We start from the raw sequence: 26226 nt of genomic DNA, 5'->3' as shown, positions 1-26226 counted from the left end.
AAGTTGCCACTGGGAAGGAGGGAACAGGCTGCAGGGGAGGCCTGAGTTCTGCTGTTTACATGTCCTGTTTCCCCAGAGGACTCTTTTTTTGGGTTATGACCACATAGGCATAGAATCTTTTTGAAGCAAAGTTGATGTTTATTTCAGATGACCTATTTCTAGGGCATTGTGGGATCTGACTTGATGAAGCCATGTGTATACCACAGGCTGAAGGATTAATTGTGGGTGGTGTCTTGAAGGAATGTTGGTGTGTTTTGTGAAGATTGTTGTCTGTCACAGCTGTTGTTATCCATAATACATTCAGAGAAAGTTTCCATCCTGGGGGACTTAAAATAAAGCATCTAATTGAGTGAAACTTTTTCTGTAATGATTGTGAGAGAGTTGAGCTACATCTCTGTAATAAACTAATGGGAGTTGAATCTGGCTTTTGACCAACTGTGCAAACAGGCCACTTGAATCTGGCTTTTGAATGAAGTTTACTTAGAGGACAATATAACTGGATATTTAGTGTTAAAATTTTGTCTTTTACCAAATAATTTAAATTCCTTCAGCAGAGGTCAAAATCCTGCTACAGATTCCTCAGTGAGAGCTCAATAAATAAATCTAGAGGAGTTAACGGACAAATTTTTAAAATTAATGTGTAAATTACTGCATGGAAGTCCTTTGTGAGAGTGGGTTTTAGTAGTATGCAGAGGGAAGTGATCATGGTGGGGAACCAGACTTCTAAACAGGACACACTGTGAATGAGAAAACAGCAGCCAGGACGGAGAGGCTGCAGATACAGAAGCTAATGTCTTGGTTTCCCAGAGTCGGCTCTATCTGGCTTCATTCACTCATTCAACATTTAGTGAGCACCTACTATAGACCAGGTTCTATGCTGGGAACTTCAGTGACAAAGCAGGGCCTTTACTGTGAAAATCTTTTTGTTGTATATGGACCTGAACCTAGTCTTTCCCCCAAAGATTGGATCCTGGAACTCAGTAACCTGAATTCTAGCCTAACCCACTTGAGCTGAAGCCAGCCTTTAGATGTGTGAGCAGGAGAATATGGGACTGTTGTTGTAAGCCTCTGGTTTTTGGAGTAGTTTGCTATACAGCATCATTGTGGCAATAGCTGATTAATACATTATAATAGATTTGGATTGTCTTCTGAAAGGATTAAGGAGCCACTAAATAATTTTAATCAAGGGAGAAGTAGATAACTTTTACCTTTCAGAAAGATCTCTCTGGCTGTAGTGGACTCCTGGGTAGCCACTGCTCCTCCATCTTGGGTGCCAGCATGAGACACATAGAGCAGTACTCATTCCCAAAGTAGCTGCTGGTCCAAAGACAGTAAGAGCCAAGTAGAGCATATCTGAACCAACCTATAGCTTGAAGCCTGAAGAATGGATTGAAGATGGCAAGACTAGAGAGAGAGAGAGAGAGAGAGAGACCATCAAGGAATCTGTGGTGAACGTGTACTTGGGAAGTGACAGTGGGAGAGAGGGGACTATTTAGGAGATAGAATTCATCAGTTGTGGTGATGACCAGTTGTGAGAGTTGCAGGAGAGAAAGGTTAAGGGTAACTTGGTTGGTCAATAGGGCAGACAATAATACCCTTCACTGAGATATAACACTCAGAGGAACATACTGTTTTTCAGGGGGAGATGGCAGGAGAGGCAAACAGCAGATTCATTTTAGAGCATATTGAACTTGTGTGCCCATGAGATGTCCAAGTTATGTCCAGAAGACATTTAGATATTCAGTTGGTGTTAGCAGAAAACAGTAGCAAGAGGACCCCAGCAAGTAGATGAACTTCCCAGGGAGATTATATAATCTGAGAGTAAAAGAAGTCCAAGAACAGAACTCCAGAGAGCATGGACGTTTAAAACATGGATCAAAAAAGGAGACTGAGAAGATGTTGCAGAAACAAGGAGACAGTGGAATCATGCAAACTGAGAGAGTAAAGAGTCGCACAAAGGAGAGAATGGCAACGAGCATTTTTTTTTTTTTTTATTTTTTTAATAGAGCCTCTCTCTGTTGCCCAGGTTGGAGTGCAGTGGCATGATCTTGGCTCACTGCAACCTCTGCCTCCTGGGTTCAAGTGATTCTTCTGCCTCAGTCTCTGGAGCAGCTGGGACTACAGGTGTGAGCCACCACATTCAGCTAATTTTTGCATTTTTAGTAGAGATGGGGTTTTGCCATATTGGCCAGGCTGTTCTCAAACTCCTGACCTCAAGTGATCTGCTTGTCTCGGCCTCCCAAAGTGCTGGGATTACAGATGTAAGCCACCACACCCAGCTATGGGCAAATTTTGCAGAGAGACAGAGAATGTATTAGTACATTCTCTGAGCTAAAGTGATTCAATTACCAGTACTGGAATAAAAAAGAATTGGGTTTGAGTCCTGGCTCAGCAGTTTATAGCTATATAATCCTTATCTTACTTTTCAAAGGCTATTTTCTCATCTATAAGTTGAGAACAACCTCAGTATCTATCTCATATGGCTGCTGAAAGGACAAATGAGATTGTGGATATATGAGGACTTATCTAGAATGGTATCTGATGTATAATGAACCTGTATTAAATCCTAAATATTATTATTGTTGTTAGCCATTGCTTAGCAAAAGCAGGTCATTGGTGACCAAGATAAAGGCAGTTTTAACGACATGGTGGGGCAGAAGCCAGGACATAGTAGGTCAGGGAGTGAATAGGAGCTGAGGAATTAAAGAAACTCATGTAGAAAATTCTATTGCCTGACGTGAAAAAGAGAAAAAACATAGGATAATAACTTGAAGAGAAGCACAATTGAAAACAATTTTGCTTTACTTTGTTTGTTTCTTTCAAGAGAAACAAACAAAAACGTGCTTATAAGCTGTGGAGAGAGTTTCAAGAAAGGAAAGAGAAATTGGCAAAGTAGGGTCTTATAGGAAGAGACAAATAGAACCCCAGGAACAAGCAGTGAAATAACCCTTCAATTAGTGAAGACAAAAACAAAAACCACCCAGGCTTTCCACTGGAAATGGATTGAAGAAAAGTTTTTTAAAAGGTAAGTACAATGAAATGTTAAAATTTTTTTTTGTTTTTGTCTTCTTGTTTTGCTTTTTTTGAGACAGAGTCTTGCTAGAGTACAGTGGCATGATCTTGGCTCGCTGCAGCCTCCGCCCCTGAGTAGCTGGGACTACAGACGTGTACCACCACACAGGCTAATTTTTGTATTTAGCAGAGACAAAGTTTTGCCATGTTGGCCAGGCTGGTCTTGAACTCCTGGCCTAAAATGATCCACCTGCCTTAGCCCTCCCAAAGTGCTGGGGTTACAGGTGTGAGCCACCACTCCTGGCCCTGAAATTTTCATTTTCCAGAATCCCCAAAAAGCTGGAGACAGTCAACTGGCCAGGCAGGGCTGCACCTCCAGGGAGAAGCCTTTAAGAAGTGGGCTGCACTTCCCAGAAGGCTGTTCATGGATGTGAAGGTCATCTCAGGAGCAGGGATGACTTGCTTTGGATGACTCCTGGGATAGGAGACTGGGTATAAGGACAGTGTCTTGGTAAGAGGCAGTGTATATTTTATGTGATACCATCCCATAAGTCCTGAAGCCTTTAGTAAAGTTATGAAATTCACAAAATCACCATTGTAATAGATTTTCCTGCAGAACATGATGAGAGGAGATAAGGCCAGCCTCCTAGCTGCCAGGGATTCTGAAGACAAAACACATGCAGAAGGAATAGGCAAGTCCAAGGCAAACAAGTGTTGCATTTGCATAGATCTTTTTTTTTTTTTTGAGACGGAGTTTCGCTCTTGTTACCCAGGCTGGAGTGCAATGGCGCGATCTCGGCTCACCGCAACCTCTGCCTCCTGGGCTCAGGCAATTCTCCTGCCTCAGCTTCCTAAGTAGCTGGGATTACAGGCACGCGCCACCACGCCCAACTAGTTTTTTATATTTTTAGTAGAGACGGGGTTTCACTATGTTGACCAGGATGGTCTCGATCTCTCGACCTCGTGATCCACCCGCCTCGGCCTCCCAAAGTGCTGGGATTACAGGCTTGAGCCACCGCGCCCGGCTGCATTTGCATAGATCTTAAACCTTAAGGAGGGTCTTTAGACTCATACTGGGAGGAAAGTTGAGAGTTTGGGGTAGGTCAAGTTACTTAAGTCTCTGATGGGCAGAGGGACACCCAAAGTGACATCTTAGTCATATAAGTTTGTTGGGGAGAGTTGAACAATTTTGTTAAGGTTGCACCTATATAACAACACCCCCCACACACATACTATATATATAAAATATATACATACATAATTTTATTGTATTTTCCAGCTAAATGGAAGGCAAAGTCATTCAGGGTTTTTAGGTAGGGTCTTTAAGTCAGGCTAATCTGACCAAATTTTTTTCCTTCTTTTCCAGTCCCTACTGTATATTTAATTTCACAACTGACAAATCCATATTAAGCTTTAAACCATAAAATTTAAAAAACCTGAATCGATGAAAATTTATTTTCATACAATTTTCAGGACCATGTCATTTGTGTAAAGTGAGGTGCACCTGTGCCAATAATTTACAGTAAGCTTTTATTTAAAGACATTTATATGCCACATAATTTTTTAAAAACCCAACAGCAATAACAACAACTTTCTCATCTCCCAGTATACCAGAGACCAGCAAGTATGACTGTCTCCATCTTGGAGGTGGGAAGCTGAAGCACCGTGAGACTGAATCACTTCTTCAAGGGTCCTTTGTATTCCAGAGCATCCCAGCTGCTCAATATGTGGTAAATCATGTCAACTCCCAAACAAGAGCAGTGAACAAATAAGCTATCATCTATTAATATTTATGGAGCCCTTGTGTCATGCGCATCCTATGGTGATGCTATAAATTATTAAAATAAAGATGTGCCATGCACATTTCTGGACCTAAAAATCCTATACTCTGGTTAGGGAGACCAAACCTCCATACTTAAAATTTACGAAGAGTATTACAAATAAATAACCTTTTGAGACAATGACAGGAATAATCCTAAGGCATTTGTGATGTGAGTAGAAAGTAGAATAAAAAATAAATTGGAGGTCAGAAGAAGGGAGAGGCCAGAATGGGCTGGAGTTGACAGAGAAGACATCACGTGGGGGAGGGAATTTAAGTGTATCTTGGAGAATGGAGAGTGATTGTAGGGTAGTCTTACCATTATCATCTTGCTTATACAAGAACAGATGTATAAACATGGAAGCTCATGAGTTTCCATTTGAGAGGATACTTTCAGATCCAAGACTAAAAACAATTCAGACATCTGATTTAGCATCAGTATTAGGAGGAGGAGATGGAGAGAAATGTATTAAAAGTGAACTTTCCTAAAATCCCACCCCTACCCGCGCCGAGAACCAGCTCTGGGGATTATGGGAATTTCCTTAGGAATCTCACAACCCTGGATCTCATACATGTTCCCCTGTGCCTCAAGTCTCTGGACTTGTGACATGAATGAATTCTCCAGCTGCCCGAGTTCTTGATGCTCTATCATAGTTTGCTCTTCCATGAGGTAAAATTAAAAGAACTCTTTCCCAAACCTATGCATTTTCCAAAATGTTCACTTCAGAGTTTCCTGAGACAGCCTCCTGGGATTGGCAGATGTTGTGGCCTGCATAGAATCATGGGGCAGAGTGTTGCTACCACTCATTTCTCAATTGGAAATATGGTAGACAAGAGCTTTAAGAATAGACACCTTGGAGATTCCACCCATCTGAAGACTGGATGGTCAGTTGATGGTATAAAAAGGTCATTGAGTCCTCTGGACTCACTGGGTACATTCTGGGCAGCAAACTCACATTGGAACAACTTTTCAAGAATGGATTCCTGGCCTCTGTAATCTGAACTCAGCAAGCTTTGAGCCTGCCCATTCTCTCTCAGGCTTTCCCAAATATACACCCACATCCTTCGTCATTCCTGAACACAAAAGCCTTTTTCTCTTATTTTCTCATACAGTGAGGTTAGGTGACCCAGAGAGAAGAACTTATTTGTACGTATGCAGCCAAGCTTGTAAGAAACAAAAACGTTGGTGTCAGAAATTAAGAGAATCTCCAGAGGTGAAGGTATTTACATTTCATGAGCAATCTCATTACCTTAGGGTATGGATTTTAACAACTGGCAAGGAAGATGGCCAAGTGTCAAGGTCTCTTGTACATGGAGATAGGTTATTGCTGGGCTTCCTACAGAGCATGGGTGAGGCCTTCGTCTTTGGGCTATGAGTGTCAAAGGAGTCAGCTAAGAGAAACCAAAATCCTTATTCTGTGCTACCTATGCAGGCTCAATTTCTCACAATATTCTCGTGATATAGAAGCCCTGAGACAAGCTTATGAACTAAATATTTGCATGGAATCAGCAAATCGAATCCCACTGAAGCCCCAGCAAAGGAAGCTATGGAAAAGCTCCGTGGAGTCATCTCCACAATCCAGGACACAAAGCAAAATAGACTTCAAGTGTGTTTTTAAATGTTTAAAGAAAGAGAGGAAGGAATAGAACTTATAAGGGAAGAACAGGACACTGTTATATTTTTATTTTAAGACAGAGTCTCGCTGTCACCCAGCCTGGAGTGCAGTGGTGTGATCTCAGCTTACTGCAACATCTGCCTTCTGAGTTTAAGCAAACCTCGTGCCTCGGCCTCCCCAGTAGTTGGGACTACAGGAGCCCACCACCACTGCCTGGCTAATTTTCTGTATTTTTAGTAGAGATGGGGTTTCACCATGTTGTCTAGGTGGTCTCGAACTCCTGAGCTCAGACAATCCACCCGTCTCAGCCTCCCAAAGTGCTGGGATTACAGGTGTGAGCCATAAAAAATGGCCAGGACATTTTTTTTTTTTTAAAGGAGCGATTTGAAAAAAAATCATGGTAGATTGTATATTCCAAAGTTCGTTGCAGATAGTGGACACAACAATACTTTCCTATCTCATATGCTTTTTTCTTTTTCTTTTTTTTTTTTTTACAATGTGTCCTTATATTTTTTCCATTAAGAGGTAGGGTCCTCTCCCTTGAGAGACATGCTTATGACTCCCTTGTGATTAATAGAATGTGACGTAAGTGATGCTGTGTGATTTCTGAGACTAGATAAAAATGTGAGTCCATTTTTGCTTGCTTACTGGATCACTTGTGCTGGAACTCTAAACTACTGTGTAAGGAGTCCACCTGCTTGGAGCTTGTCACGTGTGAGGAAGCCAAAATTGCCCACGCAGAGACCACACGTAAGGAGATGCTGTAACTGCAGAAAGAAAAAGCGCTATCTGGCCATTCCCCAACTTCTCTAGTCCTCTGTTGTTCCCGCTGTAGCCACAGTTTGACTGCAATTACTTAAACGACCCCAAGGCAGAACCTCTAGTTGAGCCCTTTTTGAATTCCTAATCCAAAAAGTCATGAGTAAAATAAAATGGTTGTTTTAGGCTGCTAAGTTTTGAGATAATTTGTTATGCAGTAATAAATAATTGGAACATACAGAAATTCTAGAAGTTAAAATTTTGAGGAAACCAATGAATGGATTAAATAGTAACTTAGATTAGTTGAAGAGAATGGCAGAATTGGATATCTTCTAATTGCAAAGACCAGAGAGAAAAAAGATAGAAAAAATTAAAAGGAAATTAAGAGACATACAGGTTGAAATAAAAGGTTATATTTCTAGTAGGGATTTCAGAGAAAGATAATAGAGAAAGGAAGACAGAAATTTTTGAAGAGATATTAACTGAAAATTTTTCCTGAATTGAAAACATGATTCCTCAGGCAGCAATTGCACAAATAATTGAGTAGAATAGGTAAAAATAAATCCAGATCTAGACACGGCATATTAGACATATAAAAAGTCAAGTGAAAAGAGAAAATCTTTTTTTTTAATTAAAAAAAAATTTTTTTTCTAGAGACAGGGTCTCGCTATGTTGCCCAGGCTAGAGTGCAGTGGCTATTCACAGGCGCGATCCCACTACTGATCAGCATGAGAGTTTTGACCTGCTCTGTTTCCGACTTGGGCTGGATCACCCCTCATTAGGCAACCTGGTGGTCCCCTGCTCCTGGGAGGTCACCATATTGATGCCAAACTTAGTGCGGACACCTGACCGGCATAGCGCACTGCAGCCCAGAACTCCTGGACTCAAGAGATCCTCCAGCCTCAGCCTCCCGAATAGCTGGGACGACAGGCACGCGCCACCATTCCCCAGCAAAAAGAGAAAATCTTAAAGTTTTATGGTGGAAAACACAGATTATCTATTAGGTGATACAAAATATAGATCAATTGTAATTCAAAAATGATTGAGTAGGACTTCTACTTATGCATATGAAAGATTAACTGCTATGGGAATTGCTCTCCCTACGTAAATAGCTAGAAAACCAGATAAAATGTATTAATCCAAATGTTCACTAATTTGTGAACAGAAACAGATTGTGATTTATCCAAACAGTGGAGTACTAGTCTGCAATAAAAAGGCACTAAATAACATGAATGAACCTCAAAAGCATTATGCTAAATGAAAGGATACGAAAGAGCATATGCTGTATGAGTCCATGTATGTGAAATTCCAGAAAATTCAATCTAATCTGTAGTGACTAAAAGAAGATTAGTGGTTGTCAGGAACCAGAGGGAGAAGAACTAGAATACAAAGGGTCAGAAGGGAATATTTTTGGATGATGAAAATATTTTACACCTTGATTGTGATGGTGGTTACTTTACTGTACATTTATTAAAACTCACGAATTGTATACATAAAATTGGTAAATTTTGGCTGAGCGTGGTGGCTCACGCCTGTTTGTAATACAGCACTTTGAGAGGTCAAGGTGTGTGGATCACTTGAGGCCAGGAATTGGAGACTACCCTGGCCAACATGGTAAAACCCTGTCTTTACACTAAAAATACAAAAATTAGCTGGGCGTGATGGCGTACATGTGTAATTCCAGAGACTCAGGAGGCTGAGGCACATGAATTGCTAAACCCAGGAGGCAGGGGCTGCAGTGAGCCAAGATCCCACCACTGCACTTCAGCCTAGGCAATAGAGCAAGACTCTATCTCAAAAAAAAAAAAAAAAAAAAAAAAAAAAAAGGTAAATGTTATTGTTTGTAGGTTTACCCCAATAAAACATAGAAAATACTAGAAATTTTATATAGTTCAACTTGTTAAAAACACAGAATGACAGCAGACTTCTCATCTGTAACAATAAACGCTGAGAGACCATAAACGATATTTTCAAAGCATTTAAGAAAAAAAATAGTGTCCATGTAGGAGTCTTTAATTAGTTAAATGAGTAGATTTCCAACATTAGTGATTTTGCATCAGAATTACCTGGAGGGTTTATAAAAATGCAGATTGCAGAGGCAATCCCTGGAATTCTGCTTCAGTAGGTCTTGGGTGGGCTGAGAATATACCTTTCTAATAAGTTTCCATGTATTTCAGATTCTGCTATCAACTATACTTGAGAACCACCAAGATAAACCATCACATAGAGAGGGTTAAAAACAACAACAACTTTGGGAGGCGGAGGCCGGTGTATCACTAGGTCAAGAGATCGTGACCATCCTGGTCAACATGGTGAAACCCCGTCTCTAATAAAAACACAAAAAATTAGCTGGGCATGGTGGCGTGTGCCTGTAATCCCAGCTACTCAGGAGGCTGAGGCAGGAGAATTGCCTGAACCCGGGAGGTGGAGGTTGCGGTGAGCTGAGATCGCGCCATTGCACTCCAGCTTGGGTAATAAGAGCGAAACTCCGTCTCAAAAACAACAACAACAACAACAAACCTCAGCCTTACAACAGCTAAGAGAGTTTAGCACCTACAAATCCTCTCTGAGAGAACTAGTAAAAACTTCTTTGGTATAAAAAAGACCAAATAAAAGCCAGTGAATGGGAGTTAAGAAGCCCTTTTAAAAATATGACTGATATATTTCTCCCACCAAATTGCCAAAACATCATTCTCTGGAGAAGAGAGAGTCTCTTTTATTGCATCCTGTGGAAGGTTCCCTCCCACTTCCCAAGAATATGTTGAATCACTTCTTTTTTTTTTTTTTTTTTTTGGTCCGCCCCCTTCTCTCACTTCTTATAGGAATAAAAAAGAGGAAAGGAACAGAAGATTTGTTCTCTTACCCTTAATAGACTGAGAAATATTTCTTGCTATAAATATAAGAAGTAGTTAACAATCAGCAGGAGAGACCAATCGGAGTACACATTATAGAAGCCAGACCTTCAAGAGTGGGTGGTGGGAGTGATCCCTGGGTGCAGGCCATAAGAGGTGTATTTCCTCTAGGGAATCTAAAAACGATAGGCCGGGCACAGTGGCTCACGCCTGTAATCCCAGCAGTTTGGGAGGCCGAGGCAGGTGGATCACCTGAGGTCCGGATATCGAGACCATCCTAACACGGTGAAAACCCGTCTCTACTAAAAATACAATTAGCTGGTTGTGGTGGTGCGTGCCCGTAATCCCAGCTACTTGGGAGGCTGAGGCAGGAGAATCGCTTGACCCTGGGAGGTGGAGGTTGCAGTGAGCTGAGATTGCGCCACTGCACTCCAGCCTGGGAGACAGAGCAAGACTCCATCTCAAAAAAAATAAAAAAATAATTAGCCGGGTGTAGTGGTGCATGCCTGTAATCTCAGCTACTAGGGAGGCTGAGGCAGGAGAATCGCTTGAACCGGGGAGGCAGAGGTTGTGGTGAGCCAAAATCGCTGCAGTCCAGCATGGGCAACAAGAGTGAAACTCTGTCTCAAAAACAACAACAACAACAACAAAATAATAACAGAGTCAAGTTAAAGTAGACATACTTTCTATTATCACTATATGCCATCAATTCTAAATAATATCAGTGATAAAATACTCTTCCCCAATAAAATCTTTTGTTTGGTCTAAGTTCTAAACAATTGCTGAAGTTACCTTTTAAATTTTAATAATACATGCAAACTTCAGATTAACACATTTAATTTTAATTTTAATTATTTTTATTTATTTATTTTTTTGAGACAGAGTCTCGTTCCGTGCCAGGTGCCAGGCTGGAGTGCAGTGGTGCAATCTCGGCTCACTGCAACCTCCGCCTCCCGGGTTCAAACAATTCTCCTGCCTCAGCCTCCCAAGTAGCAGGGGCTACAGGCCTGCGCCACCATGCCCAGCTAATTTTTGTATTTTTAGTAGAGATGGGGTTTCACCATGTTGGTCAGGATGGTCTCGATCTCTTGACCTCGTGATTCGCCCCCCTCGGTCTCTCAAAGTGCTGGGATTACAGGCGTGAGCCACCGCGCCCAGCAGATTAACACATTTTTATTATTTACCCTTTATCCATAGTGTATTATACATGAAAGTTAATATGGAGAATTGCCAGTTACATAGTTGGCTCCAAATATATTCAGACTTAGGTACACGCTTTTGTTTTAAGAGTAAGTAATGGTTAAAAATCATGTGGACCTGCTTTATGTCTCCAACTCCAGAAATATTACATATTCCTACATTTAAGTAGATTAGAAATAAATGCTTACACCAAAGTGATTATAAAAACAAAGAAACAAATTTGAGTTGCTAAAATTCTTTCTATGTAACCATTCAGACTTTTAAATTATATTGAAAATTTAAATCAGTGAAACAAAATATGAAATTTGAGGTGATATATTTTGTGTAATAAGTGCAAATTTTAGTTCATAATTTTTTTTTACTAATGTCTTTAAAATGAAATTTTCTTCCTTTTGAGTGTTTTTCTTGTTTTAAACTATGGCATTATTCATTATTGTAAAACACCAATACGTAAGTATAAATTTTTCTAAATCTTTGACTCCAAAAATGTATTAAAATCAAAAAGTGCTAATCTATTACTGATTTCTTTTTATGCATTTCAATATTTACATGCAGTATTTACTTTTTTACTGGCACGTATGTGCATACACACATACATATATACATACAGATTTAAATAAAATAACAACCCCATTTGTGTTTCTTTTCTAGCCATCATGATTATTTACTTATTTTCATGGTTATTACTGAAAGCAATTTTGTAATATAGAGAAGGAGATGTTAAAAATTACCTGCTCCGGTATGGGCAGATAGTAGGTGTATGTGCCTTCCAGAATGGTCTCCTGGACACTGGGCCCAATTCCTTCAACAAAAGGGACAGAAAAATGGAAAGAAATTTAACTTTGTGGTTTTTAATCACTGCATTAAGTGAGAAAGCATCCCTTTACCTCCAGGGAATATGGGGTGGTAGCAGTGATGGGGTGGAAATGAAGAGCTGATACGGTAGCAGTGGTGGTGATGTATTGGCCGCTGCACAGGGGGGCTATGCACAGAGAACAGCAACAGGAAACTCACAAAAACTGAATGAACACCATTTTTATAATGGGTAATTGACTAGATGAAAGCATACGCCGTATATAATATCTGGAAGAGGCAGGGAGGTTTGAAGGGAAATCAAAGCCAAATATTATTTCACTTGTCCTTCAAGCTTATAATTGCCACTAAAGCAAATGAGGCTTCAGTAAACAAAGGTTATTTTGGCTTAAAAGTAGTATTCTCTGAGTATAGTCCTGTGACATAAATTTATTTTGTGTAGCAGTAGCATGAAAGATACATTGTATTTAAGAGTATATGTGTGTCAGCCTATTAAGAAATTATGCAAACCAGGCACACTGGCTCACGTCTGTAATTCCAGCACTTTGGGAGGCCAAAATGGAAACTCTACTCAGTTTCCTGCAGCACTAGAAAACAGTATTACAACCAGTTTATTGAAACTGATTATCAAGATGCAGAAAATTTCCATCAACACAAATATCCCTCATGTTTGTCCTTCAAGAGCTTCATCCACTTCCCTCCTGCCCCATCCCTTCCTTAGCTCCTGGCAACTACAAATCTGTTCTCCATTTCTGTAATTTTGTCGTGTTAGGAATGTTATATAATTATACAGTATGTAGCCTGTGGGGACTGGCTTTTTTCACTCAATATAATTCTCTGGAGATTCGTCCAGGTTGTATGTGTCAGTAGTTTACTCATTACTGCTCAGTAGTATCCATGGTATGGATATATCACATTTTGTTGAACTATTTTTTTTTATTTTACTTTTTAAGTTCTGGGATACATGTGCAGAATGTGCAGGTTTGTTACATAAGTATACAGATTTGCTGCATCTATCAACCTGTTATCTAGGTTTTAAGCCACACATGCATTAGGTATTCTTCGTCCCCTTGCCCCGCAGCCCCCAAAAGGTCCCCGTGTGTAATGCTTCCCTCCATGTGTCCGTATGTCCTCATTGTTCAACTTCCACTTATGAGTGAGAACATGCAGTGTTTGGTGTTCTGTTCCTGTGTTAGTTTGCTGAGAATGATGGCTTCTAGCTTCCTCCATGCCCCTTCAAAGGACATGAACTCATTCTTTTTTGTGGCTGTATAGTATTCCACGGTATATATGTGCCACATTTTCTTTATCCAGTCTATCATTGATGGGTATTAGGGTGGATGTCAAGTCTTTGCTATCATAAATAGTGCTGCAATAAACATACGTGTGCATATGTCTTTATAGTAGAATAGTTTATAATCCTTTGGGTATATACCCAGTAATGGGATGGCTGGGTCAAATAGTATTTCTGGTTCTAGATCCTTGAGGAATTGCCACACTGTCTTCCACAATGGTTGAACTTACTTAAATTCCTACCAAAAGTGTAAAAGCGTTCCTATTTCTCCATATTCTCACCAGCATCTGTTGTTGTTGAACTATCTACTCATTGATAGACATTTGTTTTCTTCTAGTTTTTGGCCATTACAAATACAGGTGTTAGAAACCTTCATGTGCAAGTATTTATGTGGACATACATTTTTATTTCTCTGGAACAAATGAGCAAGAGTTCAATTTTTTGGTCATATGACATTTGTGTGTGTGTGAATGTTTTATTTTTAAGAAACTGCCAAATTATTTTCCAGAGTGGCTATGCCATTTTGCTTTCTCACCAGTAACATATGAGCAACCCAGTTTCTCCACATCTTTAGCAGAATTTGTTGTTGTCACTTTTTTGTTCCAGTCATTCTGATAGATGTGTAATGGTATTTCATTGTGGTTTTAAAATTCACTTAATGGCTAATGTAGTAGAGCATCTTTATGTGCGTTTGTGTGCCATTTGCATATCCTCTATTGTGAAATGTCAATTCATATATTCTCTCTCTTTTTTCTTTCTTTTCTTTGAGACACTCTGTCACCTAGGCTGGAGTGCAGTGGCACGATGTAGGCTCACTGCAACCTCCACCTCCTGGGTTCAAGCAATTCTCCTGTCTCAGCCTCCCAAGTAGCTGGAATTACAGGCACCAGCCACCATGCCCAGCTGATTTTTGTATTTTTGTAGAGACAGGGTTTCACCACATTGGCCAGGCTGATCTCAAACTCCTGAGTCTGAGATGATCTGCCTGCCTCAGCCTCCCAAAGTGCTGAGATTACAGGCATAAGCCACTGTGCCTAGCCTTTTCTCCTCATTTTCTGATTGGATTATTGGTTTATTTACTGTTCAGTTTTGAGAGTTTATTTTTATTTTCATTTTTTTGAGACAGGTTTTTCCTGTTGCCCAGGCAGAAGAGCAATGGTGAGATCTTGGCTCACTGCAACCCTGCCTCCAGGGTTCAAGGGACTCTTGTGCCTCAGCCGCCTGAGTAGCTGGGATTACAGGCATGCACCATGATGCCTGGATAATTATTATATTGTTTTGAGAGGTTTTTTTTTTTCAGAGTTTCGCTCTTTCGCCCAGGCTGGAGTGCAGTGGTGAGATCTTGGCTCACCACAACCTCTGCCTTCCAGTTTCGAGCTATTCTCCTGCCTCAGACTCCTGAGTAGCTAGGATTGCAGGCACATACCAACACGTCCAACTAATTTCTGTATTTTTAGTAGAAACAGTATTTCACCATGTTGGCCAGGCTGGTCTCAAACTCCTGACCTCATGATCTGCCCGCCTCAGCCTCCCAGAGCTCTGGGATTACAGGTATGAGCCACTGCACCTGGCCTGTTTTGAAAGTTCTTTATATGTTCTAGATAGTAGTCTCTTGGCAAGTATGTGGTTTGCAAATATATTCTCCCAGCATGAGGCCTGCCTTTTCATCTTCTTAATGGAGTCTTTCACAAAGCATATGTGTTTAGATTTTTATGAATTTCAGTTTATTACCTTTTCCTTTTATGGATTGTGCTACTGGGGGCTCTAGGATGGGCCAAGGTTTGGCTGCAGCACAGCAGTTATTGTCTAAAAGTTTTCCATCTTCCTAGTCCTTAGCTAGGTTTTTTTTTTTTTTTTTTTTTTTTTTTTTTTACATGTCTTATGTCTCTGCTCATTGGCATTTCCATGTAGCCATCTTCTTCAGTGCCCAATCCGGGACATATGAGGCAAAAGAAAACTGATGGAACTCACCTCCATGCCACTTAATGGGTCTTGAGCTCCCTAGTCTCTACCTTCTTCTCTCTACCACTCAGATTTAGTTTTTTTTTTATATACGATCTAGAGCTTTAATTATACTTAATAGGAAGAATAGGGAAAAGTATATCTACTCCATCAGTAGAAAAATTTCTGCATTTAATTTTTATTAGGGATTTAGAAATAAAGTCAGATATAGGAATTTGGGATGTCAGATTTTTAAAAATAATAAGGCCAGTCTTAGTAAACTCTAAGAACACAGTTTCTTTGAAGTCAAAGTCAGGTTCACAGAGATGGATGTACATGTAGAGGATTCACAGATCTAATTTAACACATTAAATCAAGCCACAGATAAGTAGAGAAATGTGTATGTTAATACATGTCAAGAATAGTTGCTTTTAAGGCAGGTTGAACCAAGTCAAAATACGGGAAATAACTATAGGAGTATCATGAGTAGAGCTCTTTCACTGCATCAATCTGGGAAGTCTACCTAAAGTAAGTGATGTTTCAAGAATTGCTTTACAGTATGGGAAAAGGCTTTGCCAACTGGATGATTAAAAAATTATCCAACTGGATGATTAAAAAATATGTGATATTTTCTAGGCATTTCAGATTTCAGATATTTTGGTTTTTTACCTCTTAAAGTTTCATTTATTTTTTCAGTTTTCTACTACTCTTCATTTTACTCATGTTTTCAACTACCTTATTAAATGAATGGAACATATTCATAACACCATTTCTCTGTGGAAAAAGCACTGAGCAGAAAATGGGTTGTGGAGGAGCTTTGAGGTAAGTTGAAGAAGATGATTGGGATGTAAAAGATGAGAGAAAAAAGGTAAAATTAGACTCAGAATTTTTCAGATGAAAATCCATGTGCATGCACACATACACATATTTTTTTGCAGAATCATTTGACAACATATTATAGACTGTACCCTTTATCCCTAAATATTTCAGCCTGTCTTTTCTCAGCAAAATATATAATTACCATCCAATAATCAAATTCAGGAATCTAATATAGATAACAATACTATTATCTAATATTCAGTATGTATTGAAAAATTGAATATTCAAATTTTTCCATTTTCTCCAGTAATGTCATTTATAGTCATTTCCTTCTCACTCTAATTTACTATCCAATCTATGATTGTGTATTGCATTTAATTATCAGGTTATTAATTTCTCTAGTCTTTAATCTGTAACAGTTTCTTAACCTTTCTTTGTCTTTTATGACTAACATTTTTGAAGACTGTGAGCAAGTTGTTTTGTAGAATGTCTTTGAATTGAGGTTTGTTTCCATATGATTACATTCAAGTAATATATCTTTGGCATGAATACTACATACATAAGGATGTGTGTCCTTTTTAGTGTCTAGAAATGCAAAATGTCAATTTATCTCATTATTGGTGATAACTTTGATCATTTGGTTAAAGTGATGTCCCCCAGAGGTTTCTCAGCTGTGAAGTTACCATTTCTCCATTTAGATTAATCAGCACTCTTTTCTTACATTCTTTTTTCTTTTGTGTAAATCCAAATTTCCATCTCTTACCATCTTCCATCTGCCTGAAAAATTTCCTTTATCATTTTTAATAGGAAAAATCTGCTGTAAATAAATTGCCTCAACTTTGTATAAAAATGTCTTTATTGGCCGGGTGCCGTGGCGCATACCTTTAATCACAGCACTTTGGGGGGCTGAGGCGGGTGGATCGCTTGAGGTCAAAAGTTCAAGATCAACCTGGCCAATATTGTGAAACCCTATCTCTACTAAAAATACAAAAATTAGCCAGTCATCATGGTGCACATGTCTAATTTTCAGGTGGGTTCTCCAGAAAACAGGAGATACATATATATATATGCACACACACACATGCATATACATAGATATATGTGCTATAATACATCTTAATGATCACAATCTACTTCAGATTAATACTGGTTTAATTTCAGGAAAATAGAACAACTATGCTCAAATACAATTCCATTTTCACTTCCTTCCTTTGTGCTAGTATTGTCTATAGTTTAATCTATATGTGTTACAAACCCAGTAACGGTGTTATAATTGTTGTTTTATACAATCTTATATTTTCAAAAGAATTTAGAGAAGAAATACTGTATACAAAATATATTTATATATAAAATATATTTTATATATTATATATTTAGAAATATTTCTTATAGGTTATGTTTATCTTTTTAATTTGTCTACATATTTACCATTGCTGTGCTCTTTGCCCTGTGGATATAATTTACCATCTGATATCATTTTCTTTTAGGCTGAAGGACTTCCTTTGGTTTCTTATATGAAAGGTCAGCCAGCAACACATTCTCTGAGTTTTTGATAATCTGGAAATGTCCTTATTTTTAGTTTTTGATGAAGAATTCTTGTTGGGTTTTCTTTCAGCATTTTGAATATGTCACTCTACTGCCTTCTGTATTCCATTATTTCTGATGAGAAGTCAGTTATTAATCATCCCTTTGCTCCCATGTAGATGACGAGTCATTCTGCTATTATTTCAAGATTTTTTTCTTTGGTTTCAACTTTTTTACTATGATGGTTCTAGTGGTAGATCTTTTTGATTTTACTGTACTTGGGGGTTTGTTGAACTTCTTGGATTTGAAGATTAATATTTGTAATCAATTCTGGAGAACTGAGAGAATTGTTAGCTATTTGTTTAAAAGTTTTTTTCTGTAAATGTTTATCTTTCTCCTTACCTTCTGGTGCTCCTATCACAGGTACATGGGTATGCTTGATGCTGTCCCACAGGTCTTTGAGACTGGTAATTTTTCATCAATCTTTTTTCTTTTTATTCTTCAGATTGAAAAATTCCTATTAATCTATCTTCAGGTTGCTCTTCTGCTAACTCAATTCTGTTGCTGAGCCCATTTAGAGAATTTTTCATTTCAATTATTGTACTTCTCAACTCTAGAATTTCCATTTGATCCTCTTTTCTTTTTCTTTTCTTTTCTTTTCTTTTTTTTTTTGATACGGAGTTTCACTCTTGTTACCCAGGCTAGAGTGCAATGGCGTGATCTCGGCTCACCGCAACCTCTGCCTCCTGGGTTCAGGCAATTCTCCTGCCTCAGCCTCCTGAGTAGCTGGGATTACAGGCACGTGCCACCATGCCCAGCTAATTTTTCTGTATTTTTAGTAGACGGGGTTTCACCATGTTGACCAGGATGGTCTTGATCTCTCGACCTCGTGATCCACCTGCCTCGGCCTCCCAAAGTGCTGGGATTACAGGCTTGAGCCACCGCGCCCGGCCTTGATCCGCTTTTCAATAGTTACGATTCTTTTGAGAGTTAGACATTTTTCATATTTTCTTTTAATTCCTTAAACATGTGTTCTTTAATTACTTGAATATATTTATAATAGTTTCTTAGAAGTCTTTACACAATACAATATCTGGGCCTATAAAGTTAGTTTCTATTGATTGATTTTTTTCCCCCCTGAATGTGGGCCACATTTTCTTGTTTTCCTTTCTTTCTTCCTTTCCTTTCCCTTACTTTCTCTGTCTTTCTTTTTCCTCTTTCTCTTTCTTCCTTTCCTCCCGTCCTCCCTTTTTCTCCTTCTTTTCTTTCTTTCCCTCTTTCTTTCTTTTTTCTCTCTTTCTTTTTTCTTTCTTCCTTCTTCTTTCCTTTTGCTTTGAGACAGGATCTTGCTTTGTCACCCATGCCGAAGTGCAGTGGCATGATCAGGGCTCACTGCAGCCTTGATCTCCCAGGCTCAATTGATCCTCCTGTCTCAGCCTCCCGAGTACCTGGGACTACAGGCACATGCCACCATGCCCAGCCCATTTTTGTATTTTCTGTAGGGACAGGATTTCACTGCATTGTCCTGGCTGGGCTCAACTGATCCAGCCACCTTGGCCTCCCAAAGTGCTGGGATTATAGGTGTGAGCCGCCATGCCCAGTCTTCTTGTATTTCTTAAAATTCTTGGTTGACAACTGGGTATTGTCAATGCTATATTGTAGCAACTCTGCAGTCTGACTTTTTTTCCCTAATTAAACAAAAATTGTTTGAACTTAAATGGTGGAATCTTTTCCCTCTGTGGGTTTGAGGCCACCACTGATGTCTCTGCTCAGATTTTGTATTCTGATTTTTATTTTTTATCCTGGCTAACTAGAGTTCATCACTGTATCAGTATATCTTAGTGGCCAGCCAATGATTTGAGCAGAAATTTTGCTTAAACACCTTGAGTTCACAGGCATTCACTTACCCCTCTGCTGGTCTATCTATCTGTAGATTGAGGACTGAGTACCTTCAAAGTCCAGCTAGTTCTCAAGTGTGCCTTAACTTTTTTCTTTCCACTGGGTCTCTCTTGGGTTTTCTGTGTGTGTGTGTATTGTTTTCTGGTCGGTCAGGGATGGGTGGAGAGCTGATCTAGCTCTTCTGTGGCTATGTCATTTCTAGGATCTCCTTGTCTACCTATTCTCACTGCTTGACCCAAGTGTGATCACAAACTCAGGCTAGTAGACTTGTGAGTTTCACCTCTTCATTTCCTACCAAATGTGCTTTTTTTTTTTTTTAACTGACAGTGCTGCCATGCTTCCACTGCTTTTTGCTTCCTGTCCTAAGTCTAGTCTGCCTACTCTGGCAGCAAAGCTTCTGGTTTTCACAATTGGCCTCACCTTTTAAAAGTTAGTATTCTCAGCAACTAAACTGGGAGTGGGAGAATGGGAGTGGACCCAGGCAGGAAGACCACAGACTCCGAGGTTCTGATCTGAGGTCCCAGCAATTTAAAAAAATATCAATAAATGCATCATAATTTATTCTCCTTTGTGTTAGTTTGCTGAGGATAACAACTTCTAGCTCTACCCATGTCCCTGCAAAGGCCATTATCTCATTCCTTTCATGGCTGCATAGCATTCCATGCTGTTTATGTGCCACATTTTCTTTATCCAGTCTGTCATCAATGGGCATTTGGGGTGATTCCATACCTTTGCCATTGTTAATAGTGCTGCAGTGAACGTACACATACATTTATCTTTATAATGGAATGATTTATATTCCTTTGGGTATATACTCAGTAATAGGATTGCTTCTAGATCTTTGAGGAATTGCCACACTGTCTTCCACAATGGTTGATGTAATTTATATTCCCATCAACAATATAAAAGTGTTCCTTTTTCATCTCATCCTTGCCAGCATCAGTTGTTTCTTGACTTAATAACTGCCATTCTGACTGGAGGAGATGGCATCTCATTGAGGTTTTGATTTATATTTCTCTAATGATCAGTTATGTTGAGCTTTTTTTCATGATTTTTGGCTGCATGAATGTCTTATTTTGAGAAGTGTCTGTTCATGCCCTTTGCCTATTTTTTAATTTTTTTTTTTGTCTTGTAAGTTTATTTAAGTTCCTGGTAGACTATGGATATTAGAACTTTGCCAGATGGATAGATTGCAAAAATTTTCTCCTATTCTGTGGGTTGTCTGTTTGCTCTGATGATAGTTTCTTTTGCTACTGAGTTCTTTTTATGCTGAGCAGTTGGAATATAAACTATTTTAGGATCTGTGAATTGTTCTGCCTACTTCTTTCAGGTGGTTCTTTCCCTGGCTTAGGTTAGATTCTCTTACCTAAATGTACATAAATCAGTACTCAGTCAGAGACTTCATGAGATTTCTCTGCAGACCTTCGGAGTGCACTCTCTTTCCCTGGGCTGCTCATATCACCAGTCCTCTACTCCACAAATTCTAGCCGTCTTAACCTTACCTAGCTAGATCTCTACCTATGCAATTCACGGAGATCTGTTTGGTTTACCAGTAATATGAATCAGAAACTGCCTGTAATTGTAGGCCTCACCTTGTTCATTTCCCTTCTCCAAGGGACTACAGTCTTGTACTATCTATCTGAAAATAGTTGTTTTATATATTTTGTTCATTTTTCTCACCTCGTAGGGAAGGAGAGTAGATCTTAGCTCTGTTACTCCATTTTGGCTGGAAGTAAAAGCTAAAGAATTTTAATCAGGGAAGAGAAGTCAGTTTGTTCATGATTTGAGATTACTGTGGTTGCTCTGTAGAGAATGAATTATATGGAAGTAAGATTCTAAAAAGGAAGATCAGTTAGGAGGTTTTAAGTAGTAGTCCAGGGCAGAGATGAATGGTTGCCTGGTCTAAAGAAGGTTAATGAAATGCAAAAAAAAAGAAAACAAAAGGATAGATTAAAATGTATTTTGGACATAAAATGGGTAAGACCTGCTGATTATTTGGATGCAGCAGGCGATGAAGGAAAGTGAGCAAACCAGGATGACTCCTGACTAGCCTAAAGCCCAGTCAATTTTTATTTCCTTTAGCCTCTTTTAAACTTATAATTTGGCTTCTTATTCTGACTTTATCATTCTGTTCTTTGAGTTCAATTTCCTTCCCTATTTCTTGCTTCCTTCTCTGACAACAGAAAATGTTGGATGGTCAACCTTGTAACTATGGAAGAGAATGTATTAGTAATTTATCTAAGGGGCATTGAAGCCCCAGTAGATACAACTGATCAGTGGCCCATGTCAAATGGCCCCAGATAGTAGAATAGAACTCACTAGAACCAAATCAGGTAGGATGTATAGGATCCACTATTACAGTTCAATCAGCAATATTTCAGACAAGCAAATAAAGATTTCAAATAGGTCTCACTTTAAGGAGTGTTCCCAAAAAGGACAGGGTTCTTCCATTGATTGAGGCTTTAGCTGGGGAAAGCTCAGAGCCATGTGGTTGGACCTATCCTGGGGCTGACAGTCACAGCAAGCATAACTTTTCTAGATATGAGGTGTTTTCCTGTTTATCCCAGTAGTCTGTGGTATGTGTGTTCAAAACAAGAGTCACTTCCACTAAGAAGACTGACCTTTAATTAGAGGCTCTGTCTTTGGAGATCTCAGAGCATGGAGTTCAAGAGGCCAAGGAGTTATCTTAAACTTTGTGTCAATGCTATGAACAAAGTAACTCAGTCACCCTTGAGGACTGAGCATGAGTCAGGCTGTTCCTGGGAGTCTGGAATTCTTCTGCAGTTCTTCTTGGTGACGCATAGTTTAACATGACATTATTCTATACATTAGTCTATAACTGCTTTGTTATGTCTCAGTTTTTAAATCTTCAATTAGTTTCTGAGGGCTGCCATACAAAGTACCACAAACTGGGTGACTTAACAACAGAAATTTATTTTCTCACAGTTCTGGAGGCTGGAAGTTCAAAATCAAGGTGTTAACAGAGCCATGCCTTTTCTTCCATCAGCAAGAAACACTACTCAGGGACTGGCATACTTACTTTGTTGGACCAGTTACGTCAAATCTGAAGCTACATTTTTCTATGAAACCTGTGGAGAAGAATTCTGCCTTGACTCATTTAGCTTCTTTGTTTGCTGGAATCCTTGGCATTCCTTGGCTGATAGGTGCGTCATTCCAAACTTTCTTCCTCTGTTGTCACACATACCATCTTGTCCCTCTGTCTTTGTCTCTGTACCTTTTCTCTTCTTCTTACAAGGACACCAGTATGACTTTTTCTGAACTAACACATCTTTAGTAACCCTATTCTTAAATAAGGCATTCTGAGGCACTGAGAATTAGGACCTTAACGTTTCTTTCTGGGAGACACAATTCAACCTATTAGGTTGGGGACTGTGTCTCAGACTTTCTTCACTCCCAGGAAACTTAGAGCACTTGGCAGTTTTCTGCTGTGGGTAGAAGTGAAAGAAAATTAAGGACTATTATTTCTTTTAAATAAACAGATTTAGGCTGGGCACAATGGCTCACACTTATTATCCCAGCACTTTGGAAGGCCGAGCCAGGAAGATCTCTTGAGCCCGGGAGTATGAGGTTACAGTAAAGTATGATCAACGCCACTGCACTCCAGTCTGAGAAACAGAGTAAGACCCTGTCTCTAAAAACATAAAATGAGATAAAATGAAGCAAATTTTATATAAGGATATATTTAATTGTAACAGAATAATACTTTGATATTAACAGATACATGTCCCCCCCATGATTCTTTTTATTTATCTTATAGCCCTTCCCTTATTCTTGAGATATAGATTGTCTTAGGAAATGTTGTGGCAGAAAAATCAGAGAACAAAGGAGTGAAATTTTACCTTTTCAGTTTCAAAAGCTTAGGTCCAGAAAGAAGGCAAAACCATTTAAAATAATACTTGACTAATCAAAGAGATTTCTTTCTCCCTCCTTTCTGTCTCAGATTAGATAGTCTCCAGAACTGGGGGAGGAATAAGAGGAGCATCTGAGCAAAAGCAGGACCGGTTTTATGGATCCTCAGTAGGGGTCCTGTGGCTTGCCCTCAGGTCAATTCCTGGGGAGTATGAAGGAAGCAAGATCTTCCCCAGATGGGAATAGGGATTTAGGGGAAGAGAAAGATTGTATCTTGCTTTCAGTGAAGTCTTAAGACTTGTAGAATTTTCCTGTCCAGGTAGGATAGAAGCAGAGTTGAGTGTTTCCTCTACCTCTGAGAGGGGCACAGAAGTACACAAGGTAGAGCCAGCCTGGTTAGGTCCCTCTAGTGGTCAGGACCAAAAGGCTGAGAATGGCTTTGGGACCAAGGCCCAGCTGAATGATGGACATCTTAACACACATAGTTATAGACAGATGACAGCTAAAGGCCTAACTCATTCCCTTTCCTCCCCTCCTATGCCTCAAACTCATGTAATCCCAAGGATATGTCCCCGAATTGACTCACTAGGTTTCTAATGCTATACAGAACGAGGCACATAACTTATTTATTAAAAAATAAAGTTAATTTCTTTCAATCCTTAATTTGTGACCTGAGATTTATTTCAGCTACATAAAGAAACTGATCATTCTATGCTTGCAAGTTGCCTCATATTTGTAGGTGGCCAGTGGGAACTGAAACTGTTCTCTGGACAGCCAAGTATAACATCAGCATTTTCCCAGACTACAGAAGTTATTTTTGAGAGCTCACTGATTCAGCCACCAGGAAAGAGGGAAAGAGAAAAGCAAGGAGCAGGAGGGGATAAGGGTATGTGATGAAACCACTTAAATTACGTTTTAAACTTATGACTTATTGTTCTGAAAGGGACTCTGGCCCTTTTAGAAAGGAAGTTCTAAGAAGCTCTGAAACTTGAGGTACCTGCAAAGATAACTTAGCTGTTGTTGCTAAGGAACAAGTGAGTTTGAATTGTGGTATCAATGTCACCAGCTCCTGCTCAAATGGCAAAAAGTAAAGATGTAAAATCAGCAGTGGGGAAGGGACAGTTCAGTGTGATAGGCCATGGGTTATTATTTAAAATCACCTCTTCTCTGAAAAAATTTGGTCTCACATTTAAGGATCTCTTATAATTGTTCCCATAAGGTAAATACATCAGTCCCTTAATAATTTTCTTTTTGATGGAAGAGAAGAAAAAAGTAAGAAGACAGGAAAGGGAGCAGAAGCCAAGTGACATAACTGATGTAATTAAAGAACATTTTAGAGGAAGAGGTCATAGTCAGAATGAGCCTTTGGAATTAGACTGAGTTTTGAGTACTGGTTTTGCTACTAACTAAATGACCTGGGGCAAATAATTTTTAATTATTCCCCCACCTTGAGTTTCCAATCTGTAAAATAGGATGTGTTATATTAAAATCTCATGAATTTTGCTATTTTGGCTCTTAATATTTATTTCTAAATCATTCATGATTTAAAAAACAAAAACAGGGTCTTTTACTGTGGCCCAGGCTGGAGAGCAGTGGTGTGATCATAACTCGCTACGGCCTCCAACTCCTGGGCTCAAGTGATCCTTCCAACTCAGCCTCCTGAGCAGCTGGGACTACATGCAGGCCCCACCACAGCGGGCCAATGTTTTTTTGTATGTGTGTATGTGGCATCTTGGTATATTGCCTGGGCTGGTCTCAAACTCCTGAGCCCAAGCAATCCTTCTGCCTCAGCCTCCCAAAGTGCTGGGATTATAGGTGTGAGCCACTGCACTTGGCAACTTTCATTTTTATTTCAATAACTCAGTGTGGTAGACAGCCTGTGAAGTGGTCCCCAAAGATCCCCATTTCCTGATATTCACAATCTTGTGTAATCTCTTCTCCTTGAGTATGGGGTGGACCTCGTGACTTGCTTCTAATGAACAGACTATAGCAGAAACAATGGGACAACACTTTCTATACCAGGTTATAAAATGACTATGACTCCTTCCTTCCTTCCTTTCTCTTTCTTTCTTTTTTCTCCACTGACTCCTCTCTTTCTTTTCTCTTTTTCTCTCTCTTTCTCTTTCTCTTGGATCACTTGCACTGAGGGAAGCATGCTGTCATGTTGAGAGTAATTCTGTGGATATGCCCATGTGTTATGGTGAGGAACTAAGGCCCTCAAACAAACAGCCTAGAGAAACTGAAGCCTGCAGACAATCAGGTGAGTAAGTTTGGAGGTGAATCCTTTATCTACAATCGTGTCTTGAGAAAACTGCAGACTCAGGCAACAGCTTAGCTACAAACCTGTCTTTGAGCCAGAGGCACCCAGGTAAGCCATTCCCAGACCCTTGACCATAGAAACTGGGTGGTAATAAATGTTTGTTTTTTTAGCTTCTAAGTTTCAGAATAATTGGTTATGCAGCAATAGAGAACTATTACATGGCTCAGGTCCATCTCACAGTGGGCCCAGTGTGTCCTGAAATCATTGTGTGTTTATTTCCCCAGTTCCAGAATGCATAATTAGAATAGACACACTAAGTTACAAGCAGAATCCTAGTAGTGGTTTCCTGACCCCTGGAATGAGGGCCATAATGGTAGGAAAGACCAAGTGGAAGCCATTTGAGATGTCTCTACTCACAAAAACACTAAACTAAAAGTAATACTGCATTCTTGGAGGAATAGTAGAGATTAGTGGCACCAAAAGGTATTGAAAGATGCAGAGGCTATGATTCAACCCGACTGACAATAGACTACTTAATCAGGTGTGAC

At 39.4% G+C, this 26226-nt stretch overlaps 1 long non-coding RNA gene across 1 annotated transcript in view; it reads right to left on the bottom strand.

Moving 5' to 3' along the window:
• Positions 1–1300: 1300 nt before the first annotated feature.
• The window catches only part of LOC141581051 (uncharacterized), a 285372-nt gene continuing 260446 nt past the window's right edge, over positions 1301–26226 (bottom strand). Inside the window, exons 7-8 of the long non-coding RNA XR_012513494.1 lie at positions 11990–12060; positions 1301–1404 (exon numbers count right to left, since the gene is read on the bottom strand). This is a non-coding gene — a long non-coding RNA (uncharacterized LOC141581051). The remainder of the gene's footprint in view (positions 1405–11989; positions 12061–26226) is intronic.

Source organism: Saimiri boliviensis, chromosome 1, assembly GCF_048565385.1.
Source record: "Saimiri boliviensis isolate mSaiBol1 chromosome 1, mSaiBol1.pri, whole genome shotgun sequence".
Lineage (NCBI taxonomy): Eukaryota > Metazoa > Chordata > Mammalia > Primates > Cebidae > Saimiri > Saimiri boliviensis.
This window is presented reverse-complemented; position numbering and strand designations above follow the sequence as displayed.